Source organism: Diadema antillarum, unplaced genomic scaffold (assembly GCF_040938485.1).
Source record: "Diadema antillarum isolate AM-2024a unplaced genomic scaffold, OU_Dant_1.0 seq00000781_RagTag, whole genome shotgun sequence".
Taxonomy (NCBI): domain Eukaryota; kingdom Metazoa; phylum Echinodermata; class Echinoidea; order Diadematoida; family Diadematidae; genus Diadema; species Diadema antillarum.
In genome coordinates, this window is record NW_027271669.1 from 864459 (window position 1) to 887486 (window position 23028).

At 39.1% G+C, this 23028-nt stretch overlaps 1 protein-coding gene across 1 annotated transcript in view; it reads right to left on the reverse strand.

Moving 5' to 3' along the window:
* LOC139739046 (FMR1-interacting protein NUFIP1-like) overlaps nucleotides 1-23028 on the reverse strand; it is a 49226-nt gene that overhangs the window by 25351 nt on the left and 847 nt on the right. The gene's annotated exons all lie outside the window — the stretch shown is intronic.

Below are 23028 nucleotides of genomic sequence, written 5' to 3' on the forward strand. Positions count from 1 at the left end.
CAAAAGATACCTCTGGTATAATGGCATAGTTTTTCACTTGAGTTGTGTTCGGCGCTCTGCCCGCACAATACAAGATATAAATGGGGCTGCCACAATATCACACTGCCTCCGATCAGTCCCTTTGTACCAAGCCAGACCAATGGAGCAATCGATGACATAAGACTTGAACAGAGCCATAAAGCATTCAACTGCTCCATTCTAGGGACAGCTCCAAAGGTGAAAGAAAGGATAATACTAAAAAAAAAGGGTCTTTCTAAAGAAATACTACGAATTGCTCAATGCTTATAATGCCATAAAATCATACACAAACACACACACACACACACACATACATAAACACCAAGCTTTATCATATTTTTGCACACTGTGAACTCTTGGTTGTTTTCGGGGTCAGAGAAGTCACAGAGATGGCATACATTTATTGGAAGGAAAAAAGGGTGAAAAGGAAATATTGGCATCATATGAACCAAGAGCTTCAATATTGCTAGTTGGCTATCCCTCATAATGCATTATCCTTTACCTAGTGATTTTTTTTCTCTCCCTTCAAAAGTTAACCAAAGAAACTGTAGAGAGAGGATCAACACATACGATGACGTTTTCATCAACTAAAAAGCCAGCATGGTAACTCCAACAATCACCTGTGCAATCTGGTGCTTTGATGCCCCTTTCTGCAACCGCAGTCCTATGTAGTACAAGCAATGGCAGACGCATAGCATTGCGATTATGGCTGTACTGCAAAGCGAGGCACTCGTGCGGACAAATGGCACAATAGAAACTACCTAGCATGAAGCCCGCGAAAATATTCCTGAATACATTTCCACGCAAAACACACTGTTCTCAACGGGTACACACCCTGAACATGTCCAGCAACGCATATGATAGTTAGCTTCCAATAGGATGTTAAATAACAAATTTATGTTCCCAATGTGCTTTATAAAGTGCTTTATAACTAGACAAATACAGTGTACATCTACAACAAATAGAATGGGAGGGCTATATCTACGGTAATAACTTCCAGATGAATATCTCTGGAATAAATGAACTGAGCAAATATCTGTGCAACATAAAATATGACACCTAACACCCTAAACAAAATATGTTTCAGGACAAATATCACCCAGACATACTAAACAGGATAGTTATCCCTACTGCAAAGAAACTAGGTGTTAAGTCTATATCTAGGTGCAAAGAAAAAAACAGATGACATACTGGACAATTAGACAACAAACACAGAATCATTCTAACTACTGTATATTTATCCGGTGTTATTTGACCTAGGAACATATGTCCAGTCTATGGCCCTAATATTTCTATGACAACTTTTTCTACGGATACTTGTTTGAAATAATGTATTCACACAGTTTCAGGAATATTCTTTCGATTTCATTTTCCCCAGGGATGTTTTCCCGGTTGGTTGTATTTCAGTGTTTTTAATTTTATGCATTGAATAGAAATAGTTTTTCCCTGGCTCTAAAATGGATGACAATGATGATATATGAACTATCTGAGTCTTTTTTTTTTCTTTTTAAAGAATGCATTTCAACAAACCTAGCAAAATCTAGGTTTAGGCAGGTCAAGTGTTGCACATCATCATCGACAACATAGTTTAGTTTCATGTCTTTCAATATATACACTGCTCAACAGCATAACACATATCATACAATACCTAATTAGAATGTAGCTATTCGATTGGTCGATTGCCCATCATGTGACTTAAAGTTAAAAGTTCCATCGCACGCTGTGGCTATCAGCCGCGCAATTTTGTTTGAGCAAAAATGGATAGCGCATGGCTGACATCACCCATTCCCATTGACTCCAGTGTTAAACTCACGATTGAGACGAAGTTTTTGTTCCATAGCATGGCTCTGATGTCACAATAAACAAACATTTGCCATGCGCACTCAACAATTACAAGCACGCTTACAAGCGCATACTTTTGTCACTCATTTTGTGAACAACTTCAACCGATCAGCTTCGCTTACGTACGTATGTACACGGTGACTGTTACTGCGCAGCTTCTCATTCGTCTTTTGCGGAAAATGGTTGCCATTTCTGTGCTAAATTCAAGAATCTGTGTGGACCACATAATTCTGTTGACGTTAGAGGTGTTGTATACTGTAAAAGTGGAAATTTTCGTGGTGTTGAAATTTTCACACATTTCGCGCAACCAGAAACTGCGAAAAAAAAGCACACGAATATTTTTGCTAGCCATTATGTTCCTAGGTGCGTGATGTCTTGATTCCACGGAATTAAAAACACACGAAACTCTTCTTACCCTGTCAAGCGCGAAAAATTAGTCGCGCGAAAATATCCACTTCTACAGTATAGCAAATAGCGTATGGTCTTTACTCGTGCAATGGAACAAGATTTCGCACTCGTTGAAAGATGAGGCGCACTATTCAACTCGGCTTCGCCTCGTTGAATAGAGCGCCTCTATCTTTCACCTCGTGCAAAATCTTGTACCATTGCACTGGTGACCATTCACTATTTGTATACTGCGAAATTGTTAACATATTGAATGAGTATTTTACAACTTACAATGACTTCTAATCAAAATCCTCATGATACATTTAAAAAAATGTAGAATGTATATTCAATACCTAATCTATAAGCATGTTTACTTTTGTTAGTGTTGAAGGGTGTCAAAGTGTGTGAAACATGATATCTGAAAATAAACTCTATATGATCGTATGTCAGTGTTCCTTGCTCAATACATTACAATGGACAAAAGAGCTATATCAGATCCTTATTTGTAGACACAGTAGTGACACATGTAAATATAGTTGGTCTTTAAAAAAAATCCGCATTTTAAACTTCCCCTAATCTGATTTATCATCATGGCACCTGCGGCTGTACAAGCTAAATGCTTTTATGCAGACCCCATCATATTTTTCGCATCATGAGCACAGTTTAATTCGCATGTATACAGACCTTGTGTTTATACCAAATCAAACTTCTGTACATTCCGATGAAGTCTCATCTAAATTATGTTTTGTATAATTTTCATATTCATATACTTTATTGTGATCTATGTGAGAAATATGAAAATAAATTGAAATGAAAAAAATGAAACGAAATGAGGAGAATTTAATATATGGTAAGAAGTGACAAAAGAGCCATGGAAACATGTTTTGCTTCAGGTGTGCCCCAACGTTGTATGCCCGTGCCTTGGAGACCAATTTGATGCATTTTAATATCAAGACAAGCTTGAAGATGACCAACATAAATTCACTAGTGCAATGTGTTGTAGACTTTTGACCACATCTTTTGTCATTTCTGCCAACTGAAGGTTCATTTCTGTCGACAGAATGTACTCCTCAGATGCAAAGTTTTGTAGAGAGCTGTTTCAAAGCATGACTAAAACATGGAGGGAAAATGGAAGCGATCGACAACACTGCGAGAATTTTCATTACACGCACCAAGACACGTGTACGTATCCTTAACATGCTCTTTGTCTGTGCATACTGCAGTTTGCGAAAAGGGGCCCGACAGCCTATGCTTACAACACGTCACCACATCCAATGCATTCACACAAAAGAGTGAACATTTACATATTTCCTGCTCTTGTACTGGTCACAAGCATTCATAATACATCTGTTCTTTGATTGGACAGTTCCACACCAAATACATATGGATGTGCATGCAGTAGAGAGTAAATGCCTCTTGCTGAAAAGGGCACCAGTGAAAAAAAAAAGAAAAAAAAATGGGCTGGGATCTGGCAGATGGCCTGCTTTTTAGAATGTGGCCTGCTTTTTAGAATGTGGCCGGCTTTTTAGAATGTCGCCTTGCATAGTTTGCATAGTATGAAGTTGTTTCTCTAGAGTGTACAGTGTACATGGAATGATACACTAACATTGCATTCTACATCAAATTGAAGCTCAGAGTGCCACAAATCCACAACTAAATATAATAAAAATATAATTTTTCATGACTTTTGACTAATTTCGACAAAGTGTGGCACATACAAGTATCAGGTAGTGAATGTGATAATATGTGCTTTGTGTAATATATATGTGGAATTTGTGGCACATGTTGTACAATGCAGTTTGTGCGATATATGTGGCAGACGAAGGATGGAAAGATATGAAAACTCTTTCATCAAATTTTGTAAACTAGAAATCACTTTGAGAGCGCAGACCTCCGCCAAGCATGCAGCTCACTTCCACCACTGTCTTGTTCTTCCATAGAGATATCAGCAATTTCCACCCATACATACAAGTGTACTTATAGCATTGTGTGCTGAAAGTCGCCCGATTTCCCAATATAGCAGCCTTTGTTACGTCATAAACCCTCAGCTGCACGGCGCGCCTCGCCCTTGCAGAAACTAGAGCACGCACTTTAGTGCAGGCATGCAAACCTCAAATACGCGCAGCCTGAACTCCCAAGTTCATTGACCCTACCTGCCAAAATATAAAAAATCCTTCATAAATTCCCCCAAAATTCTCAGATCACTACCAAAATGTAATCATCTGTTACTTGTATCATTCTAAACCATTCCTGCAAGTATCATTTAAATCCGTTCACTACTTCTAGAGTTATTTTGCACACGGACAAACTAACTAACTAACTACACAAAAAAACCAACGGTAATGAAAACATATCCTCCTCCCTTGGCGGAGGTAACTAGTAAAGACTGCAATGTGGACACCTTGCATTTTAAGGCAGTGGTCTTTAACTCTTTATGTGCCAAGTTTGCATGTTCGACTCAGTCGACGGCGTGCCAAGTTTGCATATTCTGCTCAAACCCACAAACCCATCCAAACCAATCGATAAATAGCCAAATGCCACAGTACCGTATGTCCCCCAAAAAATTACAACGTAGCACTAAGTAGCACTTAGACAGGTCGATCATATTGGGTGTTATCAATTTGAAAATCTGATTGTAATTTTTGGGGCGACTTACTGCAGTATGTCCCCCAAAAATTACAATCAAATTTTTGCATTGATAACACCCAATATGATTAATTCTTTTAAATGCTACTTCAGGGTCTTAAAATATAACATTTTAGCTCTACTTTGCAGAAAACCCCATTCAATTTGGTTAAGCTGTCACAGAGAAATGTGGATTGTTGTAAAGCATGTCACGAGTCTGATTCTTCCAATTTTAGCAATTCAATGCTCTTGTGTGTGAATAATAGACAGAATTTGGACGGAAGAGATTCCCAACATCCTCTACAAAATTCCTCATTTCTCTTTGACCACTAAAGCAAATCGAATGGGGTTTTCTGTAAGATGTGGGCAATGAGTTATAGTTTCATACCCTGAATTTGTATTTAGATTGATTCACTATTTGTAAAGATATCATTGCGGAGGGCCCCGTTGTAATTTTCTTGGGGGACATAGTGTATGACAGCGTTTCTCGCAATTCCGTTCCTGTCACATGTAGCTTGCATTTTACATGGTGATTGACTATCAAGCCATGTTTCCCACTGGATTTGTGAGTAAATTCTAAGTTTCTGCCACTGTTTTGTGTGCAAAAGTCATGCCTCTACAATAATGTAGCTACTGGTCATTTGAATGAAAAGCAATCAAAGATTTGTCAGACAATTTATATCAGAGCAAAGCTTGGCATTCACTCTAGGCCTACAACTTTGCTCACTACATGTCCAGGTTAACAAAAGTCAATAAGAGTTACAAATACTTGAAAAAAAAAAGAATGTTTTCGAACCTACAGCATGACTACATTGCTGTCTCAGAATAAAGTGGCACACAGGGGGTTTCCACAATGGCACATACAGAGTTGGTGGATTAGATAGGATAGGGTAGGCCTAGTTTGACTTGAAGTGGGGTATAGATAGGATAGGGTAGGCCTAGTTTGACTTGAGCTGGGGTATAGCTAGGCTAGGGTAGGCCTAGTTTGATGTGAGATGGGGTATAGATAGGATAGGGTAGGTCTAGTTTGACTTGAAGTGGGGTATAGATAGGATAGGGTAGGCCTAGTTTGACTTAAAGTGGGGTATAGATAGGATAGGGTATAGATAGGATAGGGTAGGCCTAGTTTGACTTGAGGTGGGTATAGATAGGATAGGGTAGGCCTGGTTTGACTTCAGGCGGGGTATACAGATAGGATAGGGAAGGGAGGTAGAATGAGGCTTGAGGTTAAGCAGAAAAGATGTCTTTAAATCACTTTTTTATATATATATTTCTGGTATCAATGCTTGCAACAGCAGTGTAATATGCAATTCTCCCTCCCCCTCCCCCCCCCCCCCCACACACAAATGCACAAAAATAATTTGTCAAACAACATGATACAAGCAAGCATCAACTGTATGATATCAAACTACAGAGAATGCAGCCTAAAATCATCTGCCAAACATTCCTGAAATTAATAATGTTTTCACAATTATAGCAATTTGGTATTGAATGAGAATGCCCCTTCTGTTTTCTTGAATTCTTCGTCCATATCTACGTGATATTATAAAAATCTCTTGCAAGATAATCAGAAAAATGGCAAGAAACTAATCTAGATGAAATGCTGCCTGATGAGCCCAAATTCACAGCACAATCAGAAATTCTAGCCATTCATTGGCATAATGCATATGAGCATACAGCATTTTGCGGTATGTGGTAAACATGGGTTTTAACCTTCGCATCGTGGTGGATGCCTCAAACTACGGCCTGTAATCTACTCTTTACTGCATTTGTGCAAATTGCAGCTTGCAGCTTGTACACTGTGTACAACTGTATGTCAACTTATTGGCTCACAATTCGACCAACCAATAAGCGGCAAATTTAATGGACATGCAAATTTATGCAATACAAAGGTACTGTACAGTACATACACATTTTTAACTCGTCAATATATATGGCAAAAGAAAGATGATGTCTGCCGGAAGATAAGCCAGAGCTATGAGTACTCCTAAACAGCAAAGGTGGTGCCATAGTCTGCACTTTTTTTAGCCTCTTTTCATAATTCTCCACTTTATGTAAGCATTTATAAAACGCATACAATTTTTGCTCTCAGCGTGCCTCGGTAGATGCATATCTACAGAAATGTAGACATTTATATACAATGTGTCATGACACAAACAGTCAACTCTGCATAAACCAACGGCACGTGTGTCAAATATTCGGGCTTCAGTACTGTCAAGATCTATCGACATGGAGTTGACCGTATATGAATAATGTCTGCCATTACAAAGACATTCCTTCAGGAGATCTTTAATGTTGTTTGACCCATTGAGGACGGACTGATTTTGCTACAACATGCATTTCACATACTTAGACACTTGCCCAAGTATACTCGTGTGAGTATACTTGGGACTCGTCCTCAACAGTTTTGATATTTTTGTGTCCTCATAATTTTACACCCAGTAGAGAAATGTCCAAATATTTTAGGCTATGTGCACAGATTCAAAACAGCGACAGAACAGATGAAGTAAACTTAAGGTAGTTTCTGAACAAAGTACTGTAAATGTACATGTAGAAATTTTTGTGGTACATTAATTTTCACATATTTCAAGCTACTTTTGGCTAGGACAAATTCTTAATCCAGTGAAAATGTCTTCACAATTTTATCTGCACATTTTAAATGGGTTGAAAAATGCACAGCATAAATTCAAGGACCTGCGAAAATGTTTTGAGCTGACCAGCGCCAATAATCAATGAGCGTGTTTCTACTGAGCGACGAAAATTCGAGGTGATACCAGCCGATGTGTGGTGATACCGGCTGATGCCGGCCGATACCGGCCGATGCGTGGTGACACCTCGAATTTTTCCTCAGTAGAAACAGATCGGGTAGTGGCCGATGCCGGCTGATGCGAGGTGCTCCGTCGTCCATCTATTGAGGTGGTCGATGCGTGGTGACGCGAAGGACGATTCTCAGTAGAAACACACCGGGTAGCGAAATTCGTGGTGTATCGGACGTCTAGAATTTCTCCCCGCGCTTTTCAATCGATTTATCACACACACTCCTTCGACACGTGTACAAAATACATGTGTACACACAGCCACCGTGTTCGCATCATGCTTTGTTTGTACCAACTCGCTTGTGTACGTGTTATAGGCCCTATACATTACGTTACATGTGAATTGTGGCATTCATCGTCTATTGTTCGCGTGATTAACGGCCTAACTTATTGCATTACTAAGCCCTCATCACTTACTTTGATTTGCTTTGATTTAACACCGCGTTATTTCGTTTTATATTGTCTCGAATCGCGAGAGTACCACATTAGTATGTCGCAGCCTTGAGAAAATCTCAACAGCCCCCTCGATCGCGCGTGACCCAGTCTGTGACTTAAAAATACCTGACTTCCGGAATCGCCGCATTTGCATGTCACCTTTGCATCACCTCGTATTTTATCGCTCAGTAGAAACAGCTCGAGTGGTCGTAAAATACGAGGTGCTGCATTGGACAAAATTCCTGGCGATGCCAGGGATGTGAGGTGCTCTCAGTAGAAACACGCTCAATCGCGCGAAAATATTGATGTTTACAGTAAATGCTAGAACTCTACAAGCTCTTCCTGTGTTTTATGGTAATATGTACCGTCTCTGGGTCATTCCATGGGGTTGGGTCTTCTCTAGATTTTCATGTTGTGTAGGGAATAAAAGTCATATTCTGAAAAATTTATCAAACAATTGTCCGTGGTTTGCAGTTATTCTTGGAGAGAAATGTGTGAAGAATTATTTGATGAAAAAAAAAACAAGCCTGTGTACAAATGTATTTTGTCTATGACTGTTTTACTAATGATGTCCCATGGTTTTTTGTGGTTTATGTTGTGACATAAATATATGCCATTTTCATGGCAATGTAAAACAGGAATATACAACCTTTCAGCATTATGCCTATCATAATTAAGAGAGGCAAGGTGACTTCTACAAAGACTATAAGGCACATAAACATTTGTAACAAAATAAGAACACCAGAGCATCTTCAAGCAACCTCATACCTATGTTACAAACGATGTCCATGGCAATTTTTGTTGTAACATAGGTATAGCATGGTTTTACATAGTTTACACTTCCAATCATAATATGATTAGAAACTTTATTTCTATAATGAGATTTATATTTCAGGAGTATTCTTATCCAAAAATTAGCATCAAAATCCTCCAAATAAACGAGAAAATACGGAACGTATCACTGTACTTCAGTGCGATGTCCGGCCTCTTCGTGTAACGTAGGTAAGGAAAGACGCGTCTCGCGATAAAAAGAAGAGCTACTAACATCAGCAATCATATTCATGTCACTGGCAGTCCTCCCCCAATGGCAGAAAAACTACTCACAGCCAATATACACCTACCTGGACAGCACAAGATCTGTTTTTCTGCCGTTGTCCATGTAACGTAGGTACAGGAGTTTTAATGTTTCTGATGTCAATTGGTAAGCTTTTACGCTATTTTACGAAAATAATAACATTTGTCATATTCTGTAATTCTATTAGAGGAAAAAAAACGACATCTAAACCTCTGAACTGGCCAAAAATACTGTGGACGATGATACTGTAGTCCCACATACTGAGATATTTGTTACAGGTTCATGTTCATAATTTTGATTGCCAAATTTTCCGTCCATGCCGGTCTCTGCAAAAGGAGCATACAACTGTATATTCCTCTCTTAGAAAACCATACAAAAGTATATCAGTGTATCTTCACTGCAATATTAAATTGTTTTACCTCCCGATTATTGTGAATTTTTGGACCCTTTTGTCATTAGGTATCTACCAAGGTAGACGTGCTAGAGTTAGTATTAATCACTATATACTAGTTGGAAAACGTAGATGTCCAGACTGCATCTGAACTAGAGAAATAGAGTTTGCCTTATTTTGCTGGTGATATTGAGGGAACTAGGAGCTGTGAAATTCTTTCTCTTTAACAGATTTACTTCGAAAATGTCAATGTTTTCCTTCCAAGATTTCACCGACTTGTTAGATGCTCTGATGAAGTTGTTAACATTTCACAAGGATTCACCATTTCCATTCCATGTTCACCCACTGTGAAGTCTCAAAGCTAAAATGCCAGTGTCCTATTTAGTTTGGGTGGGTAGTGGGTAGGAAAGGCTTCAATAAAATTATGAACCCCAATCAAAATTGGACTATTATTGCTCTACACTATCATTCAAAAAGAGGGCGACAATTTCGATGGGGGATGAATATAAAATAGGGCCTAGTATTATTTTGGGAGTCTATTAAGGACCATAACCGTAAACGTAACCCTGACCCTAGCCCTAACCTTAGCTAGGACACTGAAGGCAGCGACCTGCCCTTCCTACAGTGTAGCTTGCATCTGAAAACAAGTTTTTAGCATAGAGTATGAAAATGATATTTTCCTATGTTTTACATGCTATATTATTATTATTAATATTTACATCATTTTAAGCATAACCCATTTTTTTTTTCAATTTTGGTGGGAGGTACACATGGAACTCTAGCTAATGGGTATGCCAAGAGGTAGAAATGTAAGCAAAATTGTTAAAATTATTTAATTTCATTCATAAACACACAGACACATCAACAGGAATATATAGTCAACCCCGACAAAAATTTTCTTTTAATTTTTTAGTTCTATTTCTCTTTACACCTTTTGTTCAGTTTTTTGATGAATCTGCCATGGCTCCTCCTCTACCACCGCTACGTGTTAAACTACATGAAAGAGTGAAAAGGACACATCCACAGCACTCCACAAACAGAGAGGAAGCCGACAAAGCAACACCCAAGAAGAGCGAATGTAACAAACTAGACAAGAAGAAAACTGCACAGAGGGAAAATGGACTGAAGAAAAACAAAAATCGAGGGCTAAATGGACATTGGACAAAAGAGCAGAAATTAATTTCAAACAAAGAACATGGAAAAGACAAGAAGACTTGTCTGATTTCTCTTTATTAGTTTTCTTAGTTAGTTGACAACTAGTTGATGATGTTGTTAGTGTATATTAGGTCAAATTGTGTAAAGCTTCACTTTCTTCTCCTTCTTCTCATGAAGTCTGCCTTCTTTCATATCAGAGTTACAAAGAATTGAAGTCTGTGTAACATAGGTATTGTTCCACAGGTGTGCAGTAGATATAATTCCAAAGAACTGTTACAATAGTGTTATTTGTGGGAACATACATAAAGTCTATATGTGTAGGTTTTAACATCTCACACCACAATAAAGGAAATCAGTTGATATGTCGTAGTGTACCTATGTTACAAAGACATACTGTCCGTGTAACATAGGTAGTACACCGTGGGCGAGGTTGTTGTCTGAAAACCCCTGATTATAACAATAAAATCATGTTTTCACTTGAATACCCATACAAATCACTTGCTTCAATTGTGGTGCTTTTAAGAATATTGTCATTGTATCACTCTTGATGAAAAAGTTAAACCTTTGATTGAAATTGTTAATGGTTTGTAGAAAAAAACATGTTAATAAAAGTGGCTTGCAGTTGACATCAGAACATACAATCTTACTAATAATGATCTCATGCGCCTGTTACATAACATGTTGATGTGCTATGGACGAAAAAAACGTGGATATGTTCATTGTTATCATTTCAGAACACAAAATGATGAAGGATGTCAACAAATGAAGTCCGTGTAACATAGGTATTTTGCCATACCTGTTTACCCATGCTGACTGAAAGTGTGCGAAGTAATAAACAGATTTCTAGTGGAATATGTTGAAGAATGGGAGTAACAAATCAGGGGGGAAAAGGAAATTTCAATTTGCCCAACTTGAATTTTCAACTCGTATGTCACAATTTCAGTCCCAACCCCATGGAATTGCCCCTCTCTCTGTATCAGCATATTGCTAACCATCTACACAGCTTTGCTTCTAAATCTAATGTGAAGACTAACGCATTGATATCTAGGTCTTTTTCAAGTTGCCAGATCTCTCATTCTTACAACTACAGTTCAAAATCCCTGCCCTGAAAGCAACAAGAATGAAAATAAACAAAAAAGTACACATTACGCCAAACCTCCTACACATGACAAACAGAATCACTTGCTCAAGAAAGAAAAATGAAAAGAAAAATGAAAAGAAAAAAGTGACATTTTTGCATTTTCACTTGACCTTCAACCCCATGGCCTAAAATTTCCCCGAGAGAATCTTCATCTATTACTACATGTTTACAGATTAGTTTCTTAGAAAATACTTTCACACATTGCAGAGATTTACTACATGGGAAAATTGCGAAATTTTACGGATGTAAACTCAACATTTGACCTTTTGAGCATGCGCACCCAAAAGTTGATACGCACAGCTCTGTCTACTCAATATGCCATGTTTCATTTGGACACCTAAATTAGTTATTTAGTTACACCATACACAAAATCGATTACGGATGGACAAAAGGACTCAGACTTACAACCCGAAAACACAACACGTACGGTAACACTTCCTGGCGGAGGCATAAAAAAGACTGGCACAATGAGACAGACAAACATCAACAAAAATACATTCCTAACATTCCAAACCTGGAAAAAAAATCCTTGACAACATGGTTACACAGTTCCTAGAAAATTGTGATTTACGCTATTATGCCAATCCCTGAACTAGCAATAGGTACATTGCACTTTGGGGAGTACCCCATTGTTTACTCCCACAATGTCATTTGTACCCCCACAGTGCCTGACTAAATGAGGCAAAAGATGGAACTCCCACAATGTACCCCTTGCTCATCCAGCTCCACTAACATGGTGCCCATATCCATGACTCTGATACAATATGCCTGATGTGTGTCAACATCAAGTACAATGTACCAAGGTCTAAACTACATTATATACCTCATATATAGAATCCTCTCATCTGATTGGTTAAAAGGGGAGTCATGAAAATAGCTGTGCCCCATTCTTGATCAAAATGACGTCATGATTTACTGTGCCCAGGGCACAGTTAATCAACTGTACCCTGTAAATACGTTTGGAGACAGTCGCAACCAAACTCTTTGGTCGCAACCCCGTACACATAGATCACTCATATGTACGCACCAATAATACGACCGCCGCGCTGTCGATCAGCATTGATTACGAATGCTACGGTATCTATATTTCGGAATCTATATTTTCGGTATATAAAACAAATAATGACAGCTTGATATTCGGGGCACAGTTTAAATTATGTAGGCCCTCGGTGATGTGAAAACCATAACTATAACCTTAGCTTCGCTTCGGGCATAGTTACAAATGTATGGTTTTCACATCACCTTGGGCCCATAATTTTAACTGTGCCCCTCATAGCAGTCATTATTTGTATACTATTAGTCTATGTCACAGATCACTGCTTGATGTACACGTAAGAATGTTAGAGATGCTACAGGGTGGGGGGGGGGGGGGGGGGGGGACAGGGGGAGGAGCATTCCAAATTCCTGAAATCTATGTGCTAGTGCAGCAAGCGAGGGGAAAGGTGTGTCCCCTCCCCCCCCCCCCCCCCCCCACATCTGTGAGGAGCTTTCCTTCTTCTTCTTGGAATTGCAATGTAGAACTGTGTGTTCTGCTGCATACTTCAAATGGTATTTTTACACAGTTCTGCAGATGTTTTTTTCTATGTTGGAGTATTGGGTACTCATTGCCATAATGCCTTTGCTTTTTATACAAGATATATTATGACAGGACGAATAAAAGGTGAAATTAATAGAAAATCCTTTGGTCTAACTCGCAAGCATCAGGCTTTGTAAAAGTATCAATTACTGTATTCGCCCGCAAGAAGGCCCCAGTGCCGGATAAGCCACATCCCGACTTTGGTGATGAAAAATAAAACAAAACAAAATCAAAGGGGTTTTGTTGTGATCAAGACTTTATTACTTTTTTACATTATATTTCTGAGAATTTTTTCCATTCTCCATCTTTCCAAGGCCTTTCTAATTATGTTTGTCTTATACTAAGTTTTTTTACGGTTGATGCAAACTTTGTGTCAGGATTTTGAATGATATTTCTGGGTGTAGGACTCTAATGTGAGGAATGACCGAGAGTGTGTACACTCACACACACTTTTCAATAGCCTGGTGTCTTCATTCACACACACTGTAGTATTAAATAGCAGATTAATGCACAACTAGTGCCGTCGTGTGTGATATGTGCAGGATTGCAATTGCTACAGTGGTTATGCACACCATCATGCAATCGTGCTGTGCTTTCATTTTTACACTTTGGAAAGACTGTCATTTGCTTGTGTAGGCGTATAGACCTTACCCCGACTTTACTGCCTTTTTTTTTTGTGTCTGCGAAAAATAGTGCGGCCTTATTGCCAGCGAATACGGTATACACTGTAACATATATCATGTATACACCATATCTATCTTTAACCCATTGAGGACAAGTCCTGAGTATGCTCAGGCAAATGTCTACGGAAAATGCGTGCTGTAGCAAAATCAAACCGTCTTCAACAGGTTAATAGTACTATCTCAATCTGTGAAGTCTGGTCTCCTGTCCTTCTATAGAGTGGACACAGGCGAAACTCAAATAACAAAATCCAGGCAATATTACACAGATGTGTTCCAGTACTATGAGCAAGTACAAAAGACATCTGAAGCGTGAATGGAATTTTAAAAAAAGGAAGAAAAGAAGAAAGGACTGCACCTGGGATGCAATACCACAAAAGAATCAAATATCAAAGGATTTTTTTTTTTTTTTTTAATATGATTTTTCCTTTCCATCATTGGAATTTTTTTCACTGTTTTGGCTTGATGCTTTTTCACAAAGGCTATTCTTCTATTGATAACAGATGAGAAAAATGCTTGTGCAATACTTGCCCTCTTCAACAAAGAAAATTATGTCATCGAAAAGATTGTCAGCACAAAGCAGACATTATCAATTTATTACACTCACCTCCTAGTCGAGGATAAAGCAAGGCGGCGCGTAAAGTAAGCAGACCGCCTTTCCATGCAGCACAGAAATGCATACCAAGTATACACAATTCTCGGCATCACCAGTACCTAGGTGCCGTGCGCAGAGCTCCATTTCAGATGCATTATGGGATAGCTCAGGGGACAAACTTGCCCCAGTTTTGGCTGCAAATGCACTCTGGTCACGTTCTGTCTTTATCCAGGGGTATTCTTCGTTGAAGATTTCTTCACTTTCTATCATGTGACCAGCACATTGAAGCCTTGCAGTTGTGAACCACGACTCTATTGACTGCAAATCAGTAAAATTTAGAAACTTTTAACTATTTTTAAGCTGAATTATAGCGAGGAAAAAAGGAGTAACAACGTAACAGCAGATAGATAACTTCACTGAATCGTATGGGAACTGTGACGCACGCAAGATAACCAGAAGCGACAATGGCACTGAGGAATATCCCACAGTGCATCTGTGACACCGCTCTTTAGCGTGCACAGAAGTTTTCTGTGCATTGGCACTACTGAGAATTATGATAACAGCGACAAAACGTTTCGAGGAAAAAGCTGGAAAATTTTTTTGTCGAAGTTTCATCGATAAAACATTATGTACCACTCCAAAACGAATCTCTCTCTTCATTTGGTTGACTGGGTTAAAACCTTCTGTGGTATTGGTTGTGCAGTAAAAAGGACTGTTCCAACCATACAAACCATGTTGAAAACTCGTACAAAGTAGATGTTGATGCACAGTGTACTACACACAGCACAGAATAAGCCCCCAAAAAAAAAACAAAACAAAACAAAACAAAACAAAACAAAACTGGAACTCGTAAAGAGTCACTAAAAACAGGGTAGGTTAGAAAAAAAAAAAGAATAAATTGCTGTATTGGAGTTACGGGTCACTGAAAAATAGGGTAGGTAAGACTGATTCTATTCTTCTTTTAAATGAGCATGATGAGCTACAAGTATGCATGGGTTTCAGCTATACACGATAACCAGCAATGCGGGTGTGGATATCATCCAAACAGGTAGCACTGTGTGTATGCTCACCAAAATAATAATAGAAAAGGAAATTAACCCATTAACCCTAAAAAGGCTGGGGGGGGGGGGGGAGGTTGAATCAACCCCCCTCGACATTTTTCCGCTGTGCAAAATTTTTTGATCGCGCCGTTCGCTGACTTTTTACTTTCAAGTCTTGCACATCATTTGACACCATTTTTACGAAAATTGCGCATACCGTTAAGACACTGCATGACCTTTTATACATGCCTGTCAGTCCAAAAATGGTTCAAAAACATGATTTTGTGTATAAAGTCTAGGTGAATGGTGCTCTCTCACCTTATTCATAAAGATACCATGATTATTTTCACTTTCATAGGCTGAAATCAATTAATTTTAGCATAATCATGCTTGAAATAGGTTCTGTCATAAATTTTACGAAAAAAAAAGATAAAAGGTTGAAAAACAAACAAATACATAAGAATTTCATAAAACAATAATATACATAAGAAATAAATTTTGATACCAGATTTTTTTTCTCGAGTACATTGTTAGGAAATCAGTGCTACAAAGAATGTTATCACCAAAAATTAGGATTCTAGGAGCTCTACTTTCTGATTTAGAGCAAAATGTATGATTTTATGCATATATTAGCATAATCAATTAATATATTAGTAAAAATTTCCATCTCTTTTTGTATAGTTTGGTAGATTATATCACAGGTAACGCATGTGCCAATTTTCCTATGGCGATTGTGCGATCGACAGCCGAGATCTCGGGGGTGGGGGTTAAATCAACCCTCCCCATGTCACAGAACACCCCCAAAATTCCTGCCTGGTTAGGGTTAAGGATGAACTGATTTTGCTCCAACATGTCCATGTATTCCCCATAGACATCTGCCAGAGTATACTCGACACTTGTCCTCAACGAGTTATGGTCTTGTCAAGAGTGCTCATGCACATGTATTTTATGGCAGGAAAATAGCTGACAGTTCTGTATGCAACACTTCAAAGTCAGCAACGGATCAAGGGGGAGCGCACCGGGTGCACCCCCCCCCCCTTTATTTTTTGGATAAAACAAAAGAAATAAAAAGAAAAAAATATGGGGAAGGGGTGCGTGCACCCCCCTCTCTTTAATTTTGCAAAGGTGCCCCCTCTTTATGGAAATCCTGGATCTGCCCGTGAAGGTAGTGTACAAGCATGTTTGATTGTAAAGGCAGCATGATCACATGAGATATCAATAGCAAAAAAAAAACAAAAACAAAACAAGAGATCCAGGGGTCTTGCGCTCACCTGTATTGAAAATTCATCTTCCACACATTCTTGCAGACTATTACCCAAGAAGAACATCGCAAACCTGGGGAGCTTTGGGGGATCTCCAGGAGGGCATGGTGTCTATTTGTATTTTCTATCATACTGGCAATAACACCTGCCAAGTATGTAGAAAATTTGATCATGCATTTCAAAAAGAAGATCAAAATGTGACAACTGGCTTCCAATTTGGTCCCAGCCCCAAAGGGGCCATCCCTGGATCCATGCAAAAGCTTGAAAATGCATTCACTTATATACATTGTACTTTTAGCAGAGTATTAGAAAATGTTCTCAAACATTCTAAATTTGGGGTGGGGGGGGGTGGTGGTACCCATTATTTTTGAGCAAATTAGGACCCCCTCACCCTAGGAATATAACTTGCGAAGTTTGTTGAATATCCATCATGGAGTTTTCAAGACGAGGCTGGAAGTGTGACAATTAGGCCCCGATTTGCTCACCCCCCCCCCCCCCCCCCATCCTGAGGAGGGTGCCAATCAGACCAATCGCAAACAAACTTGAAGTTGCAGTCACAAATCTACTTACCCATAGCACTAAACTCAGCTTTATTACTTATGGTTCTGGAGAATAAGATTTTTAACAGTTCCTTTGGTCGCTTTGGGCCCAGCCTAGGGGTGTCCACAGGAGGGCATAGTGCTCTTTGAAAAAGAAAAAAGATCCTATTTATCATGTTTTTTTATTCAATTTCATTGTCTCGTTTTAATGCTACAATTGTACTTAGAAATGGCAGTAATACATATGTGTTTATTCTATTGATATTATTATCATCACCATCATCATCCCAGGAATGCTACTTGCCATATCTGGTGAAAATCTGTCTCAGGGTTTTTCCAAATAACAGACGAATGATTTCAATAACTATATAAAGGCCAAAAAGAAAAAAGAAATATATATATATATATATATATATATATATATTTATTTTTTTTTCTTTTGGGGGGGGGGGGTGCAGCTACTTTTTAGATTATACTACTATAAACTTGCTAGACTGCGTCACAAAGCCGCTGTAACCATCCCACAGTGTCACGGCCTGGGTTGTCAATGGGAGGAGGGTCCCCAGGAAGTCCAAGTCTGGATGGGGTCCTCAGTCTGCTCTGCAGGGTGTTTCATAAAGATGTTCTTAAAAGTTACAAACGACTTAAAGAACGACTGGTGATCAATTCTGATGTGCTATACTTATCAGAATTTCAATAATTCAGCACAAGAAGTGATCACCAGACGTTCTTAAGTCATTCGTAACTTTAAGATCAGCTTTATGAAACAGCCCCCTGAATCATTATGCATGCAAGCTGCTGACAGAGGCAGGCCCCATCGGTGCATGTTGGCGACAAAATGGCCGACTCCAGTGCGAAAGCGATTTAGGGTTACCCACTCTCTGCGAGGGAGATCAGCTCCTAATGGGGTGTTTGTGCTAGGATGGACTGTGAGCTGTACAGACTTAGCTGTCTCTTGCTGTCTGTTGAACTCGGAGCTATATGTGACCCGCTCCAACAAAAGGATCCTAAAGTCGCTGACGGGTAAGCCAAGAACATCAAGTTCGAAATCAGATCATCAAAATCCGTTAAAAAGTTCAGATTTCTGTTTTTGACATAATTTTGTAGTCCAGTGTATCTTCTATCATCTGCTGAAATTTTGAAGCTAAATGATCAAAGGAAAAGCAAGAAAATAGCATTTTTCTGGGCCATGAATTTTTGACTTTCGACGGAACAGAAACGTGTCCAAAGATTTTGGATTTAGCGCCGCAGCAAGACTCCGCCCCTAGCAACGAGGGAATGATCTCATTGGTCAGTGCATGGAACCCTGGTTACTGATTGGTCATGCGTAGACCGCTGGCGCTAAGCTTGAATGAACATCGCCGAGGTTGCTTGGAGCGTACCTTCAATTGTCAAACGATGAAAACTGTCTTGCTTCCCCTTGATCACGATAGCGTCGGAAGGAAAACTTTAAAGGCGGTTTTCTCGAAACGCTGATTTCTTAAACCCCTTGACATGCGCTAATAAAATCACCAATATCTCCGCAACCAAGTACTTTTATGTGTCATGTTGTACATGACATTAAAGTGGAAGAGTAAGGGAATAATGTCATGTCATTTTCAGAAAATTGTCTTCCTCCGACTTTCGGATCCTTTTGTTGCAGCGAGTTACATATATCATCTTCCACTTGATAAATAGCTTTCTTACATCGTAGTTGTGGACTCAAGTGTCTAATGTCCACATGGTGAGCCCTGGTAACTGCACCAACAGACCTCTGATGACCCAGGTGAATGACAACACCACAGACTACTGCTACTATTAATCTTCTAATAGAATGATGCAATAACTCTTTGCGGGCTGTTTCTTTTTGTTTTTTGGTTGTGACATCAACAAGCTGTGGATGAATTCCTGCAAATCTCAGAATTTAATTGACTGAAAAATTTGTTAGTTACTTCAGTTTGTGTTTATATCTGTGTCTAAATGAATGTACATTGTATGTCTACATAAATATGAGTTTAAATAGCTTTGTGTGTGTCTACATCTGTGTGCTTTTGCATGTTTGTGTCTGTTTTAAATTGCTTAAATTGCTTGGACACTATTGATGATTGCGATGCCTATACAGGCTTGTCTGCCCAGACCAACACAACCACCATCAAGCCATACCTGAGTGGTGCCTTGTTGAGTTCCCTATCAGCCACAAGTCAACTTCAGCTCAAAACTAGAGAAACTCACGGCACCCAGGCAGGGACTTAATGAAAGACCCGGGCTCTCCTACCAGCTATTGACCTATTTTAAGATATCACTATGGGGAAAAAAAAAGAAAACTTGATGAAAGGAGCATGCTGAGCAGCACCTCGTATACTGTAAAATTGGAATTTTTTGTGGAGTTGAAATTTCGAGCATTTCGCGCCACCAGAAACTAGTGGGAAAATGAAAGCGCACAAATATTTTTGCTTGCCATATGTTCCTGTAGTTGATGTCTTGATGATGCGGAATTTTAAAAATGCAAAACTCATCTTACCTGGCCAAGCGTGAAAAATCAGTCAAACAAAAATATCAAATTTTACATCAATCAGTGGTCGCCAGGCAAATTAAGACACAGCATGAAACTAAGCAGACGCTGCCCTTAACCAGCCAATTTTGAACGGTCTATACGGTGATTGACCAATTTCCCAGCAGAGACGGGGCAGCAACCATTCATCAGGCTTTACTGTAGTGGTTTTGACTTTTTTGGCCTTATAGATTGCTCCATGACCACTGCTTGAATTGGTCAGTGTCTACAGTGTGTCTCTAAAAAAAGTAAACCCAAATTGAACGGCAAATTTTCAGAAAACTATGAAATATTTACACATTATTTTTTCATGGTTAGATAGTCCAATAAGTCCTCTGTCCAATGATACCACGTAGGTTATGTAACTCTCATGCATGACTGAGCATGATTCAACTTAGTGAATGGGTGTGAAATCATCACTGTGGCAAGTTCCGTGATCAGTCATACTTTCTCACGTTGTACCAGATGGCTCTTTTTGTTGTAGGCTGCCTGTCGGGGAACTGCACCCGAAAAGCCTCTTGAACTTCCACGAAACTTCTTGTTTCCTGGTATCGAGTTACCAGGAATACTCTCTGCTCAATTGTCAATTGTACCATGTTTGGAAAGCATGTGAAGTGTGAATGTGTCAGGAACAACCTTTGCTGAAGTTGTCATGTAATCATAGGCCTAACATGTGACAAAATTTAACTTCAAATATGCCCTGAATGCATGACAATGGCAAGAAATAACTTGCCACAGTGATGATTTCACACCCATTCACTAAGTTGAATCATGCTCAGTCATGCATGAGAATTACATAACCTACGTGGTATCATTGGATAGAGGACTTATTGGACTATCTAACCATGAAAAGATAATGTGCAAATATTTTATAGTTTTCTGAAAATTTGCTGTTGAAGTTGGGTTTACTTTTTTTAGAGACACACTGTACATGGCACATGGGGAGGGGGTTAATTCTAGTTTGGGCATCAAAAAGTTTTGGAGGCAGTGGGTAGGTATCCCAGAATCCAAGAATAGAAGCAAAACTTCAGCAGCAATCAAGCAATGCCCTAAACACCAGTGGTGCGGACAGATATTGGCCAAACACTCACCACCTGGTTGCTGAATGGGCTAATTTGGGCAGTTGTGACCATAGCTAAACCAAGGCTCAACAGAAGCAGTGGCCTGGTGGTCCAGGGCCACCAAAAATAGATGTAGGGCCACCAGAAATAGATGTTGGGCCACCGCTTTTTTAAGAAGAGATATGTTTTGGTGGCCAAATCGGGCCACTCAATTTCATTGTCAGGCCACCAAAAGAAAATGTTAGTATCAGGCCTTGGCTAAAACATTGAGTTTCCAAGTCATAAAACAAAATGATGTGAAATGAGTAGTATCTACTGAGACTAGCAGTGAGCTATGTCTGAAAAATTCTGGACTTATTGATGTTGTTTCACTATTTCAGCCATCTCACCAGGGGAATATATCCATACAAACTGTGCAATATACTGCGCCTATGAAGGCTTTTAACAACAGGCAGTGTTCATAGAGACACTGCTGACAGTCTGCTCTGTATGTTTAGATTCTGCAGAATGGTCAACTAAAACATATAGTGGCATTGACAAGATCATAGAGCTAATTCCATGTTGTTAAACTAGAAATGTCGCTATGGCGACTGGTATGCCTCCGCCGTACTGCATGATTCTCCTAATAGGTCTATAGTACATGTGGACAATGTGTGATTACATTTTCACAAAATTGGCAAAATATTAAAATGACATGTTTGTCACAAATGTATCGAATGTTTACCTTCCTTGACCTATGTTTAATTGGATGAATAGGAGAGCATGTACTTTAACTTCGACTTTGACCCTTTTATAAGTTTACGCACTTGAGTAATTTTCAAGGTATGGAGAAAAAGTGCAATTTCTGTATTGAACAGTAAATTGTTACCATTTTCATCTGGCCTTTGATTCATAAGAGAATCACTGTCAGGCAGAACATACATAAATATGTACTAAGCTTAATAGATTACTTGAGCCGCTTCCGAGATATGGAGAAAGTAGTAAGTTCAGCACTTTCACTTGATATTTGACCTTTTGACCTTTGACCTTCTTGGCAAAAAAAAATCCCAGAGAATCTCTAGTGGGTAATTGTATGCATACATTAAGTTTAAAAAAAATAATCCTGCTGGCATTGCATAAATATAAGGAAAATAGTAAAATTTCGAAGTATTGCCCTTGACCTTTGACCCCTGACTTTTGACCCAATGAACCCCAAATTCCCTAGCTAACTACTGCCAGTCAGTACATGCATGCATACTTTGTTCCATAAAGATACTTTGAACAATTTCCAAGATACAGAGAAAAAAGTGAAATTTTCACATTTTACTTGACCTTTTGACCTTTGACCTTTTGACCTCACGACCCCAAACTTTCACCAAAGAATCTTAATTGGGTAATACATGTATACACTAAGTTTCAAGAAAATATCTTCATGCATTTCATAGATATGGGGGAAATAGTGCAATTTTAAGCATTTGACCTTGACCTTTTGACCTTTGACCTTGAGCATATGCACCCAAAAGTTGATAGGCACAACTTCACCCCCTAATACACATACATGCCAAGTTTCATTAGGATACCTCAAAAGGTTTTGATAGTTACCCTGTCCACAAAATTCATTACGGACGGACGGAAGGACGGACGGACGGACGGACGGACAACCCGAAAACATAATGCCTCCGGCACCACTTCGTGGCGGAGGCATAAAAAGAAGGTAACTGATCTGTCAGGACTTGGCTATTAATGAGGAAGACCTCTGTTGTTTCTGTGTTTTCACAGGTGAGGTAAATTACTGAAAAGGTACCATGTCTAGAGGGCAGCAGATAGAATCCATTAAACACACACACACACACACACATCCACACTTCTTGAATGTATTGT